The sequence below is a fragment of the Rhineura floridana genome, chromosome 8 (assembly GCF_030035675.1).
Source record: "Rhineura floridana isolate rRhiFlo1 chromosome 8, rRhiFlo1.hap2, whole genome shotgun sequence".
Classification (NCBI taxonomy): domain Eukaryota; kingdom Metazoa; phylum Chordata; class Lepidosauria; order Squamata; family Rhineuridae; genus Rhineura; species Rhineura floridana.
Window position 1 is genome coordinate 83875383 of NC_084487.1, and position 15441 is coordinate 83890823.

General features: G+C 39.5%; 1 protein-coding gene across 13 annotated transcripts in view; it reads right to left on the bottom strand.

The window, feature by feature from the left end:
• NRCAM (neuronal cell adhesion molecule) overlaps positions 1-14897 on the bottom strand; it is a 181496-nt gene extending 166599 nt beyond the window's left edge. For all 13 annotated transcript variants that reach the window (XR_009764462.1, XM_061639960.1, XM_061639959.1 and 10 more), the window contains exon 1: positions 14782-14897. The gene's annotated coding sequence lies outside the window, so the exon portion shown is untranslated. The remainder of the gene's footprint in view (positions 1-14781) is intronic.
• Between the last annotated feature and the right edge of the window lie 544 nt (positions 14898-15441).

Here is a 15441-nt window from a genome sequence, read left to right on the forward strand (position 1 = left end):
TTTTTGTGAAGCAAAAAGAAGCAAGCCTGCAAAGAAAGGCTGATTTCCCACTTCCTTCCTGGCAGCCAGCCTGCCTCCCTGGGAGTAGGGGGTCACAAAAAAAGTTCAGCTTATAAAGGGGGTTCCGTGCTCATAAAGGTTGGGAACCACTGATCTACAGTATATGTAGGACACCCTATCACAAAGTTGTTAGTGAGGCTCTCAAAAGTCCTTGTATCTATTTCCAATCTAGAGCATAGGTCTACATTTGCTTGTATACAGAGAGGGCTATCACCTCTAGTTTCGATACCTCTGAAATATTTTGATGGCACTTTCTACCCCTCATTCCAATTCTTCTTAACCATTAGGAAAGAAGGCCTATCAAACAAAAAACAGAGGTGAATGGGGCATAGAAAGTTGAGGGGGGGGGAAGAAAAACACATAGTGGGATATGCCTGTTTATATGTGTAGATTTTTGTTTATTGACATTTTCTACCTTCTAATTCTCTCAGCAAAATGCGAGCAACAAATTCACTCAGGATGTCAGATACTAGAAAATGAAAGGCTCAAATACCACATTTTCAAATCACACAGCCACCTAAGCTCCCATGGGGGCTTCTGTGCTTTTTTTAAAAAGCCAAGGTCCAAAAAGTGCAGGAGCCTCCACAGAAGGCTTCCCAGGGTCAGAAATGAGGATGGGGGTGTGGAGTTAGCACACTTGTGCATGCTTTCCTTATGTGTTGGTTTAAACCCTATCCAGAACCCCTATAATAATCAGAATGTTAAGCATCCTTGGAGAAATATATATCTGAATGAGTTACAAATAGCAAGGTGGTATCCGACTTCACTGATTGTTGGACTAATGCAAGTGAAACATTTCCCACATGCATTCATCAAAAACTCATTTTTCCACCAATAGCAAACAGCCTGTGCCTACATTATATGATTTTAGTGCATTTATGTTTTGAGAACACACAGAGAGAAATCTATTTATACACTAGTCCCCAGAAAGTACATAAAGAAACTACACATTCTTCTTGTTTATTTTATTTCTAATATATTCTTATCCTAATAAATAGTTTTTAGAAAACAGTTTCAATCTAATAATTGAATATGTGTAGGATATCTTGTTAATATAAGATAATTTTGAAGTCCAGGTGGTGAAAAAGATGTATACATAAATATAACTATGCTATGCAGAAAAAGGCAGAAAGTCCATGGACAAGTTTGAAAATAGGTACCATTGAAAGGAAAAATATGTAGGATTTGTGTGGCCTTCTGAAATAGACAGTAAATAACGGTTTAATTCATGAAGCAATGCTGTCATTATTCAGCTATTTTAATGCTAAACTTGAACAAAAAAAGTCCATTTTAGTATTTGTGCCTGATCAGGAATTTCTAGCTAATGTTAATATGGTGGGGGGAGGGAATTGTATCCTAGATATTTACTTTTTTACCAGACTGAAACAAACATATTTTAGATAGGTCGACCTCAAGTTTTGTTTTGTTTTAAATTGGCACCAATTTATAAATGCAAATAAACTGTACAGCCTAAACATGTGGGCATTCTCTGGTAACCAACAGGAAAATGCCACTTTTGAAATTGTTCTCTAAACTACAGTAGGGCCCCACTTTTCGGCATTCCGCTAATATGGCAGCTTTCAATTAGAGTAAGGCCCCACTCATACAGCACTTGTTCCGCTTTTACAGAGTTTTTCAGGCATCGGGTGCCATTTTATTGACGGAGTTCTGCTTTTCAGCGGGTTTGGAACGTAACCCGCCATATGAGTGGGGCCCTACTGTATATGTAAGAACAGCTATCTTATTTGTACCCCACTTTCCCCTCCAAAACAAAGCCCAAAGCAGATGACATAATCATGCAAAAACAATAACAATAAAAAGATCTATAAACTTTCAATTCATACTTAGAAAACACCAGTTCAGTTAACAAACAATACAGATTCATAAGCAATATACATTATATAACATACAACTTATAAATTAGCCCAAAATATACACACTTCTATTTCTACTCCAACAGAAAACAGCCCATGTAGATATGTATGATTACAAATTTTTTAAAATAAATTAATAAAAAATATTTATGGGCCCTATGTAGAGCACATTACATTATTACATTAATATAATAATGTTAATTAGTTGATTATAATTAATTATATTTACATTACATTAGTCTACCCTGCACTACTAGTTAGTGCCAAGTCCAGAAAAAACTCCAAGTTGAGAACTAAATACCATAACACATTAAGGATTTAATGAAGATGTAGAATAGATTGTTGTTTTGTAAAGTACATGTCTTGCCATTGTTTATGTTATATTGGCTAGTTGTAAGCCTTTTCAGGATACAGACTACTCCAAACAATGGAGTTAGAAATATGATTAATATTGTAAGATCAGGTGTGTAGTAGATACGCCTGGGGTCCACATGCGTTCATATGAACAAATTTTGACCAAGAGGTTGCAGAACTTGATATTGGTAAGCTTTTTTTGCACTTTATATACTTATGTATATTTTAACATATGGTTACTTGCTTTCCATATACTGTTTTTTACAGGTTATTGAAAAAGCTTTTATATACCAGTATCTACTGGACAGTTGAATTTCTGGACCAAAATTAGTGAGCAAAAGAGAAAATCTCACTTCATCAAGCTGCACACTTTGAACCTAGCCCTACAGTGATGTCTCAAGCCATTAGACTGCTCAAACCAATAGAACAGCTATTTAAAATAGTACACACACCTAAAAAATTATCACATACCGGTATATAAAATTCTCTATGATATAATGACTGACACTTTGGACTCTTTAAAAAATCACTATGAGAATCAGACTTGAGCCACAAACCTTGAGAAAAACAGCTATTTATATCTGTATCAGCAAAAATAAAATAAAATATCACAAAGATACTACGTAAGTGGCATTAAATGTTATTCAACACATCAGTAATAACATGACTAAGACACCAGTGATGCATGGCAATCTCTGGGGTAACCTGCTGAGACAATGAATGCATTATTAACTAATACTTGCAACTGACCACAACGTTTACACATTTGTTAAATACTTCTTTATGAATTATGTGTACACATGGGGAGGAGGGAGGGGGGGAGGAAGGGGCTCTTTTGCTTAAGATCGTTTGTATGCAGTACTGAAAATAAGCACATAAAAACTGTTTAAAAAGTGAAAATCTTATTCACCAAACTGAAAGATTATTTCAAAATGAATAATATATAAAACATCTTATTGCCTCATTACAGAGCCATTACATCTCTGAATAATTCGTGGCCACAGAACTAATTGTAATTAGAATCCTTCTGTACGCATTGAGATATGATTAAAAGGTTAACTTATAAAAGTGGAAAAATAAAGTGTCTAGCATCCACAAAATGCAAGAAAAAGAGGTGAAAAACCAGATGCTGAAAAGATATTTATTATTATGTACAAAAGTACTAATAAAAATATATGCCAAATTTTTTTTAAAATAGCAAAAGCTTAGGAAATGCTCTGTAGAAGCTCAAAGCCCAACGCGTTTCAGCTTGTGCAACCAAGCCTTCATCAGGGGCTAGAACAAAAAAGAATTTCTTTATATATATACAAACACACAGTTAAAATTACATACATCTTATTTAAATCATCTAAAATTATATGAAAAATACTTAACACACATTGATTTTTCATCAAAATACTGTAGCCAGCTCTTACTAACAGTTTTGTAACTTCTGTTGTGTGGAGAATATCCTAAGTTAAATATAACTCTGTAGCATATAATGAGTTTAACCTTTTTGGGCACACCTGCCCGTAATTGAAAATACCTCTGCTTTCTAAATTAAAGGCAACAGGTTAAATTCCTCATTCAACCCATTTGGAATCATGGTGTCTAGTTCCAAAATCCAATGTAATTCCCTACGTAATAGGATGTCTATATTTCTTCCATATACCTTTTCCAAAACCCAAAACTTACACTCTGTTATAGAATGAGGACATTGATTGTAATGATCTACAAGAGGGGCCCCTCTTCTGTTGTTCCTTAAATTACTCCAATGTTCCCCTATCCTTATTTTTATCATTCTTGTAGTTTGTCCTATGTACAGTTTTTTACAGCCACACTGTATAACATAGATAACTCTATCTGTATTACATGTAGAAAAGTGTCTTAGATGATATTTCCTCTGATTAGTGGGATTCACAAATTCTGTCATCTTGCTAGTATTTTTGCAAAAAATGCAGCGCCCACAAGGGTGATGACCCAGGGGAGAAGTTGCACCTGGGAGTAAATTTTGCCTCAATTGTGCTCCACCTCTAAAATCACTTTTCACTAAAATGTCCCTAAGATTCCTAGTTCTTTTATATGAGATTTTTGGAGGTTCCTGACACCCTTCAACATGCTCTACTATATGCCAATGCTTTCTTATACTGTCCTGTATCTTGTTGGTAATATGATCAAATGTTAGTATACAATTCAAACGAGTAGATATTTTTTGTGGTGGTTTTTTTAAAAGTTCTTCCCGTTTTTTATTAGCTACTTTTTTAAAGTTATTTTCAATAATAGGGAGTGGATATCCTCTATTCCATAGCTTTTTTTTAAGGATAAGGATTCTGACACAAAATCTTCTTCTGTAGTACAATTACGTTTTATTCTAAGGAATTGTCCATGAGGTAAGTTCTCTCTTAGTACTTTGGGATGTGAACTATCATATTTTAAAGAACTTGGAAAAGTTACTTTTTTGAACTACAACTCCCATCAGTCCAATCCAGTGACCATGCTGGCTGGGGCTGATGGGAGTTGTAGTTCAAAAAGTAACTTTTCCAAGCTCTGCTCCCAACGATATACGAATCATGATCAGCCATATTTGACATGTTCATCCATGTGGGACTATTAAGCATTTTATAAGATAACTTTATAAGATAACTTTGAGCAGATATTCCAAAGTTTATATCGGATTGATTGATTGATTGATATCCTGCCCTTCCTCCCAGCGGGAGCCCAGGGCAGCAAACAGAAACACTAAAACACTTTAAAACATCATAAAAACAGACCTTAAGATATATTAAAACAAAACAAGGTTAAGGGCCAGCATGTATGTAGCACTGCAGTTATTATCATGTTCACTGGCCCTACTCACTTATCCACTTTCCATGCATTTTAAGGTCCTGCCTGCGTTGATTTCTGTGTATTCAAGCCAGCATACATAGGGTCTGGTTGCACATATTAATCAGCTGATCATCGGAGGTTGCAAAGCCCTGTACAGAGCATTTTGCAAGACCTGGCAATCAAGCCCAGTGAACAACGCTCCACAGACTCAGCTGATCATCGAATCTTGTGAAGCTCTGTGCACAGCATTTTGCAAGATCAGCTGGTTGTCTGAGTTTACTGAGCCCATATATGATATCAGGTCTCGGGCAGGTGTGTGTGGTTTGGCTGAATATGCCTCAAGGGCCAAATGGGGCAGCCTGGTAAGTCTAATTAGGTGCCTGGGCCCAAGGTCCATAATAACCTTAAAATCTATAGAAATTGGTGTAGCAGAAACAGGAACTCCAGCAACTTTTCTTTTTCTTTCCTATTCGTTGCAGAAAAAGGGGGGAAAGTGGCTTAGGCTTAGGCCATTTTGTGTAATTATTCTAGGCAAGGCATAAAAAAACCATTAGAAGTATCTCTACTTATATTCCTTCCTGCTTGCTCTATTAACAGTTACTGTGCAATGGTGCACATAATTAATTATGCTTCATGTCTATATTTACATGTGATTATTTTTGCAGTAAAGTTATGATAACATGACATCTGCAGAAGCTGCAGGGTATGAAATTAATTTCCAACACTTGTTAAGACAGTGAGAAATCCATGCAGGCCAACAGGCTCTCTTTTTCTTTTCTTTTCTTTTCTTCACTTAATAAACAGAACACAAGGTCAGACACTAAAAATAAACCTTCTTCCATATACTGCAAGCTTTGAAAAAGACCCTTAAAAAAAAAGGTATCCTCAAGATAGTGAAATACCTGCTAGGTGTTCTCAAAAGTTAATTCCTGCTAGAAGGCTACAGAACAGCAAGTTCCTGAGAGATGGCAAGCGATTAAAACTGACAAGATTTTTGATCTATGGAACCTGAGATAGCAGGATTTCTATCAAATTCAGTCCCTTACTGATTCTCAGGAAAAGAGCTGACAGCACATTCAGGATTCAACAATGAGTGTGCTGTGCTGTGCTACCAAGCACTTGCTGAGTGCCTTGAAATCCGGGAACCGGGAGTGAGGGGAAGGAATCAGAATGATGAACAATGTGCAACCATTGTAATGGTTTTTTAAAAAATAAATTAAAGACCCAGAAGGACTGTATGAACCTCATAAAAGTGGATTCACTCAGAAAGCATTTTATTTGTCTCTAACTCTTAGCTCCCTGCATACGTGGGAGCTCTAATGAGCACACAAGGAGCTCTTGGACATGCAGGATTCACCAACAGATGGGTGGTTTCCACATGTATTTATTTATTAATAGTCATATCCCAAACCTTCAGTCCTAAGGGAGCTTTATTTATTTATTAAAATTTATTAAAGTCAGCAAAACAATAGAACAGTATACAATAAGGCAAATCACATAAGAGCACAACCAACCAGCAGCGTTAGAGCAAGGAAAGGAATGGAAGGTACAGATAACATCAGCACCCAAAAGCTTTCTTTTGGTTGTCACTGGGCCAAGAGACCTTTTTAGAAGGATATTCCACAACTATGTCTCCATAATTGAAGGAATTTCTCTCAACTACCCCCTCACTTCACAACCCTTAGTTACTTCCAGAAACAAAATGGTAACTAATTTAATTAGAATATGAACACAGTAGGCATACCAGCCTCAGCTAGTAAAACACACTCCTGGCCATCACTACCACCTGGATATCCAGAAGCATTGCCAAAATGCAAAGAACCCAAACCAGAACAGGCTGGTCCAGAATCGCAGATCTGCTCCTCAACCAACAATACTCCATCATGTCCGGATAAAGCTTCAACTCCATCCAGTCCATTACCAAGTATGGAATATTTGAGATTAGCCAGTAATTATTCAGTTGTAAGGAATTTTATGAAAAGACCTTTTTCAACAAGGGTTGTCTATAGCCTCTTTAATATAGATTATATATTAAAAATATAATATATAATATAATATATACCTCCACAATCCAACAAGCCACCCTAGCTCTGTCACATCGCACAGTCTGGAAAGATATGAGTCAAGTATGAGTAGTGTAGCCCCCACTATGCCAAAAATCTTCTCTACATTCTCAAAGATATCCATGGGAACATGCAATGATGGCAGCATGGATACATCCTACACCAACCCAATACTTATGACGTCAAAGGTGAAGCAATTATAAGCAACTATATGTGCTACATACTTCACAAAATAATGATGCTGAGGCAATCAATGTCACTCCACCTCCACCAGCTTAGACAGAGAGACTGTGAGACCATGTGTGTATGTGTGTTGTGACATACTAGAATCCCTATCATGCTTCAAGAGCCAACACCAGGTACATACTATTCAAAATTGGAAAGCTGTAGGATATGACCTAAAGAGGACTGCATGGAAAGGAGCTGGAACCTTGAAAATACAGCAACACCAACTAATTGAGTGTAGGCTGCCACTTCTGCACCAAGAAACCAGGCAGATAGAAATGTGAGAAAATTCCCCCACACAAAATACCCGCACCTGTCCAGAGTCTCTGAAATGTATCCACGACAGCATGCTCATCCAGAATCAGAACTTGGATGATCTACCATTTACTGGTTTGGCTTTCAGCAACAAAATCAGACCTAATGGGATGTTGATATAGCAGTTAGGAAAATGGAACCAGAATGGTGAACATCATGAAGATGCCCCTCCCTCTCATTTCTGTAACTCCCCCCATTCCATTTGCTCCTGTTTTGGGCTCCACATTTCTCTCTCTCTCCCTCTCCCTCTCGCACACACTCACACACCAGCTCCACCTGGCCAATACCGCAAACACATAATAATCCAGACAAGACTCAATCCAGACAAGACTGAGGTGCTGCTAGTGGGTGGTTCTTCTGACCGGATGGTGGATGTCCAACCTGTCCTGGATGGAGTTGCACTCCCCCTGAAGGAGCAGGTTTGTAGCTTGGGGGTTCTCCTAGAACCACCTCTGTCACTTGAGGCTCATGTAGCCTCGGTGGCACGGAGTGCCTACTACCAACTTCGGTTGGTGGCCCAGCTACGCCCCTATCTGGACAGGGATAACCTGGCTTCAGTTGTCCATGCTCTGGTAACCTCCAAGTTAGATTACTGCAATGTGCTCTACGTGGGGCTGCCTTGAAGATGGTTCGGAAACTGCAGCTTGTGCAAAATGCAGCGGCCAGATTGGTAACAGGGACCAGACGGTCCAAACATATAAAACCGATTCTGGCCCGCTTGCATTGGCTGCCTGTATGTTTCTGAGCTCAATTCAAGGTGCTGGTTTTATCCTATAAAGCTTTACACGACTTGGGACCACAATACTTGATGGAACGCCTCTCCCGATATGAACCCACCCGTACACTACACTCAACATCTAAGGCCCTCCTCCGGGTGCCTACTCCGAGGGAAGCTCGGAGGATGGCAACAAGGGAGAGGGCCTTCTCAGTGGTGGCCCCCAAATTATGGAATGATCTCCCTGACGAGGTGCGCCTGTGTCCTGTTCAGAGCAGGATTCACGAGGCTGAGACGAGGGTGCAATCAATTCTTGTTTTATTAAAGTAAATGATACATCAAAGGCAGTGCGCCTCATAAGAAACCCTATGCTAACTCACTACAATTTCCTAACTACACTCTAGACATGCTCTGCAACGTGTGGAAGGAGTTGATTCAGCGCCCAATTCTGAATGTGGCAGACTTAAATAGGGAAGGTCTTCGAGCGTAACCTCTCACTCCTGCGCACACACGTCCTCTGCCCCATCCGCTTCTCCAGACGTCGTGTGCGCGGCAAAGGGGGACGAACATCCAAAGCCTCATCGGACAGAACAGGTTCCTTATCGGCAGGTTGGGGAGCAGCAGGCGGGAAAGTGTCGGGCATCTCTAGGACCCTGCTTGTTGAAGGAGGAGTTACTGCTTTCTCCGGAGCATTTCTTAACGGTCCTGGAGGTGTGCTTGGAGGCTGAGGGCTGTCTCCTCAGAGGGCAGGGCTATCCATGGGAACTGATGGGGCGGCAAGCTCACTTTCCTCCTCAACGTTGGGACTAGCCTCAACAACAACTGGAACGTCCATGCTTTCTAACTGCTGTGGCACCTGAAACTCATGCCTTCCTCCTCCCCGCTCCTCATGAGAGGGCCTGGGCTCAACAGCCTGGCGCCATCACTGTTATCTTTTCAGCACCAGGTCAAGACTTTCCTTTTCTCCCAGGCATTTTAGCATGTGTTTTTAAATTGTGTTTTAACTTGTTTTTAAAAGATGTGTTTTAAATTTGTATATTTGTTTTTAATGTTTTTAGTTACTGTAAACCTCCCAGAGAGCTTCGGCTATGGGGCGATATACAAATACAATAAATAAATAAACACATATTTATTCATTTATTGAAAAATTGTACAGAGAGTGGCACATATAAACAAGTAATGTCCCCCAAACTGAACAGGATCCCACATGTCAGCCACATCCTGTCAGCAAGTGTAAGGACATACCAAGCTGGACTTTATCGTATATTCAGTGTGTGTCTGCAAAGAATAAAAGGTTAAATGTGAACAAATAATATTTATGCATAGACCTTTTACAAAAATAAATGATGGTTTTATTGAACTCTGATTAGTTTAAGCATTTAACATTCTTTTCTGAATACTGTACCACAACCTATTGGCTTCTCTCTCTCTGAAAGAAACAGTACTGCTATTATTCAAAATACCACTGAACTGCATCTATGGTGCTTGAGTCATATTACCGGAAGCTTGCAGTGATAAAAATTCAAAAGATGGAGTTGTTGTGCTGTGAGTAAATGTCTGCAGCATGCATTTAAGGGGCATATAATTTATCATATGAAGCCAAACAGTTTTTCACCAAGTGTAAGTTCATTAAGCAAATGTCCACTTAAAAAGCCTAATACAAAGAGTATTACTAATCTAATTGGTCTTATCTTACAACAGAGCTGGGGGGTATATTGATCCTTTAAAAATGTTTATTAAAATAATGCTCATTTAATAACTATAAAAAACTCATACAAGCAAAGAAAAATATTGGCTTATCTTATCAAGCCAGACAAAGAGGGGAAAGGTCATAGCTCATTGGTAGAGCATCTGCTTTGCCTACAGAAAGTCCCAGGTTCAGTCCCTGGCATCTCCAGGTAGGACTAAGAAAGAAGCCTGCCTAAAACCATGGAGAGCCGCTTCCAGTCAGAGTACACAATACTGAGCTAGCATCTGACTCGGAAACATAGCTTCCTATGTTCCTAATGAAAGCTTCAATCCTTATTGGTAGTGGTTTTTCTTCGTTTTTCAAAAAGAAGCTACAAAAGCAGTAAAAGAATGACGTTTTTAACAAGGATGTTTAATTTTACTATCTATGAAATATTCCTAAAATGTTGATTAAAAAACACAATTGCCTTTGTATGACGTATGAATCTTTGTTATAGATTCATAGGGAAAGGGAGATAGTATTGTTCTAGTGAAAACAGCAGCATTCAGAAGTATGGTACACCTAGAATCCACAAATATTAAAAGAAAATAATGAACAATGCTAGGAATGAAGACAAATTATATTCACTGTTCTTCAAGAGAAAAACAAGTGACATTCTTGGGTGATAAAGTGCTAGCTTTTCTGATGCCAAGGCAAAGCCCACAGTTCCCACAGCTGACTCAGACAAGGGATAAAGAGAGATCTAATGTTCTAGAAAAATGAAACTTTTAATAAATTCCACAGGAAGAAAAAGAAACAGGTTATTATAATTCATCGCTCTTTCAGTTACATTCCTAATTCTATGCAAGCTGCAAGTTTAGCAGTCGTATAAAAGCAATAAAAAGGTTGTTTCACTTTCTGTTTTGTTTAAAACATTTTTGCTTCGGAATCCTCCAAGAAACTCTTGTAGCTTCCAACCTTGCTTAAAACAGGACTGCAGCATTTTGCAATGAATAGAATGGATTATCTAGATCCAGCTTCAGGTCTGGATGAAGCACTGAAACAGCCCTGGTTCATGATCTATATCGAGAGCGAGAGCGAGAGCGAGAGCGAGAGCGAGAGAGAGAGCGAGAGCGAGAGCGAGAGCGAGAGCGAGAGCGAGAGCGAGAGAGAGAGAGAGAGAGAGAGAGTTCTATATTGAGTCTCCTAGATCTCTCAGCAGCTTTAGATATCATTGAGCAGAGTACACTCAGGTGCTGGGAGTTGGAGGCACAATGGTTCCACACCTACATCTGGGATCATTTCCAAAAAGGAGCATTAAGGGACTTCTGCTCAGTTCCATGGCATTAGTTGTGTGAAGTCCTGCAGGGTTCCATCTAGTCCCCATTCCAATTAACATCTACATGAAGCCACAGGGAGGAGCCATCTGGGTATTTGGAGCAAAGTGCCATCAGTATGCTGATGATACCCAGCTCTGTCTCTCCACTCCATCTAAATTAGAAGGGACTGTGCAAGTGCTGCACCACTGTCTGGGGGCAATTATTATTATAATTATTTACATTTATAAATGGCTTAATATTAAGAAATCTCTAAATAGTGTACTATATGAAAACAGTAAACAGTATCATTAAAACAACATAATGGGCTGGAAAAGGGTCAATAAACAGACTAAATCCTGATAAAATGGAGGTGCTGTTGGTATGCTATTCTGAGGTGCAAGAATTAAGGAAACAGTCTTTTCTGGATGGAGTTGCACTCCCCCCAAAGGAACAGGTTTGTAGCTTGGGAGTATTACGCAATCCAATTATGACATGGAAGTCCAGGTGGTTTCAGTGGCAAATTGCCTATTTCTAGCTACACCCATTCCTAAATTGTAGTAGCTTAGCTTTTGTAATTCACATCTTAGTAACAAATGACTGGGTTATTGCAATGTGCTCTTCTTGCAGCTGTCAAGAACATGTCAACGCCTAGTTTGTTAAGGTTTGCTAATAAAGATGGTTTTGTGGCAGGGAATTGTGGGGGTGACATCTTGCCTGAATTAGGGCTTCCAGAAGGCCATGACTGTCAGTTTCCACAGCTGAATCCAATTAATTAGGCACTTAACAAGAACACCTGCTTATCAGCCAAGACCGGTACCTCAAGGCCACAGGCTTGGGAAGGTTGGAGAAACTGTGCAATCATTATGTGTGAAAGCGCTGGAAGATTCCATCATTAGGCATCTCTCTGATTGGCTAATTAATTCCTGGATGTTGCCGGGCTTTTTCCCAATAACGGTAGAGGCAACTTTGGTTTTTGTTCCCCAATGTTTCTTGGTGTTCCTACCCGATGTTGGAGTTCCATCTTCCTATTGCTATCGAGGCTATACATCTCTGGGAAGATATGGAACCATACTCTGCCTGTCTTCTTATAACGTATGAGTACAGAATAGGCTAGACAGACTTGCTGTTTTTGTCCTGTGTTGGTCCCTGTATTTCTTGCATTTTACCTAGCCTTCTGGTTTAAGGAACTATTTTGCTGCTATATGTTTTGCTGTAAAGAACTTGCGGGGGGGGGGTCAACTCCCAATCCCAGGTCAGTTGGTCCTGGTCAGGCATAACCCCTGCCTCCCTTAAAAGGACTGAGTTAAGCCAATGCCAACCCCGCAAGGTAGGTAGACTGCCACCACTCCTTAAACCTGGTCACCCAATCCAGGTCAAGGGGAAACCCAAAGTACCAGAAACAGACCTGCCAAGAATTCCAAAAGACAAGAGCCTTCAGACAAAATATCCAGTTATATGGTAGTCTGTGACTAGGTGCTGGATTCAGAGCCAAAGTGCTAGATCAGCCAAGGTGCTGGATTCAGAGCCAAAATTCCCCTGCATTGAACACACACTGGTATATAAGAGGTAGTCTTGAATAAAATAAAATTATAAGTGCAAACAATATAAAAGCAAAATAGTTCCTTGTGTTATGTGTGCCATAAGGAAGGATGGGACAGAAATATATAAATGAAATGTTTCAATCTCTGTCTCAGTCTGAATGCACACTGAAAAGCTATCTGGAGTTAAAACAGCAAAAGAAAACAGACTCTATTAAGAAGACACCTGCATAGAACAGGATGCAATAAGCAAAAGGAGTGTGGGGAAGACCTTGCCAGTAGAACAATGCATGTCTGATCTTTTAATCCTTGCCTTCAAAGAAAGCATGTGCAACACCTTTGAAGACTGTTTAGGCAGACTGGGTGTTAAAGAAACACAGGCAACAGACCCACACAGACTTGTGTTTTCTTATTGGTCCTTAAACCTTTGTCAGAATTTTGCATGTTAATAACCATGCTAAATATATATTTATGAATGTTAAACTTTTACGCATATATACTTCCTGTATCACAGACTCCAACGGAACTTCAATAAAAACTTTTAAAGATATTGAACACAAGACATACATCCAATATTAAAAATTACAGTCATTTATTATCTTTAACAGACATCTAAGTAATTCCAGAAGAATAAAGTGAGGGGAGAAAAATAAAAACGTCTACAATATGTTGGCTTAAAATCCTGCTCAGAGTTAAGTGCTACAGTTCTTTTGGGAGTATTGCTATTTCAGATTAAGTACAGCCTTTATAGGAAGACAGCTACTGCTGACATGCCTCAGGATAGCTTTACACATTACAGCCAAGTGAAAGAAGATGTGCGTCTTCTAGTATCTTAACAGGTGAGTTGAAATGCATTTTAGCCCTTTGCCCAGCATTTTTACATAGTTGTATATATTTGGAAGTTTATTTTTAAAACCTCTTTTCCCTGCACAGGAAAGTCTCTGATCAATATTTGTGGGACCAGTATAAACAAAATTAATTCATTACAGTTTTTCAGAATTAAAACTTGCTTAACAACTTTTCCTCTTAATTAGATTTATCATACCAAGGTAGGATCAGTAAAAAGATCAATGAATTATTTGATAAACATCTTCAAAAGGCTCTGTGATGAATTATATTATTTGAGCTCTTTCAAAAAGCGATTGAGTGTGATGTACATACACTTTTCTATTTGTAAAGCAGTCACTGCTGTTTTCTTCATGTAATATTAACTGATGTTAGGTAACTGACAGGCCGGTGCTCCTGAATTTCTTGAATTTTATACCTAATATAACTGAAGAAGTTACATTGACTTCCATGTTCCCAGGGCCTTGGACACACATGAGAAATGCTTAGTTAGTTGCCTTACCTGCATCTGAGGATTTCTTTTACTTAAAAAGAGGTTACTGTGAAGATGATACCATAGCCCAGAGAAATTACATATAGTTAAAACTCTACAAAATTTATATTTCCTGAGCATTATAAATATAGGTTGGATCCAGATTACATCTACTGTGGACAGAAAGACTCCTTCCATTTACGGAGGCCTTTTGATCCAGTAGAAGTATTCCACTGGCAGGAACAAAGAGACATGTCTTATGCCAATTCCATTTCCCCTGCAGTCCACAGTCCAATACCCCACACTGTTCCAGAGAGTCCAGAGACATCAGCAAAAGTCACTGCCTTCCCCCCCCAACAGGCAGGGGGAGAGGGAAGTCTTGATCCAGCCCTATGGTATTATCCTACACTACAATCACAGGAGATATATGGTGCTGTAAAACAATTAGCCGGCAATTGCCTAAGCAGGGGCTTGGTTGTAAAGCAGATAAGCAAGGAATAGGGTCAAGGAGTCTCAGTGCACGTACCAGTTCATCTTCCAAAAGGCAAAGTCAGTTAGCAAAGCAAAGGTTTGATGTTCCAATAAGACAATCTAGGGTTCAACAGGGCACAACTGGCAAGGGTCTGACACTGGTGTCCGACAATGATTCCAATGGAGGGCAAAGGCCTCTCACTGCCTTTTAAGCTCCCCTCCCTGGTTCAGGTGCAAGCAATCAGCCCTCCGACTCCTGGGAGCTTGTAGCCTTAAACAGCCAGAACGCCTGCATTGCTGTGCTACCCATCGGCATCTTCGCTCTGCAGGGAGCGGAGGGACCTCCTGATTACTCCCTGAGTCTGACCAAGGGGCTCCAGCTGCGTCCTGAACATCTTCAGTGATGGGAGAGGTGGAGCTGCATCTTGGGTGAGTCTGCTTGTTCCCTCTCCTGGGTCTGCTGTGCCAATCCCCTGCTCCTCATCCTCCTCAGAGGACTCATCCGATGGAGGCATGACAATAATGAATCTGCTTTCACTAAATATAAATCATATTCAAACATTTTGTTTTTATAGCTGCAACTATGATCAAAGATAAGCCTCTGTTGCTGCCTTGTTAACCAAGCACAAAAGTCATTGCATATTCAGTGGACCATTTTCAATATATTTCTTAATCCATATTACATTATTAAGACAAATTTATGGAAGAACATTGC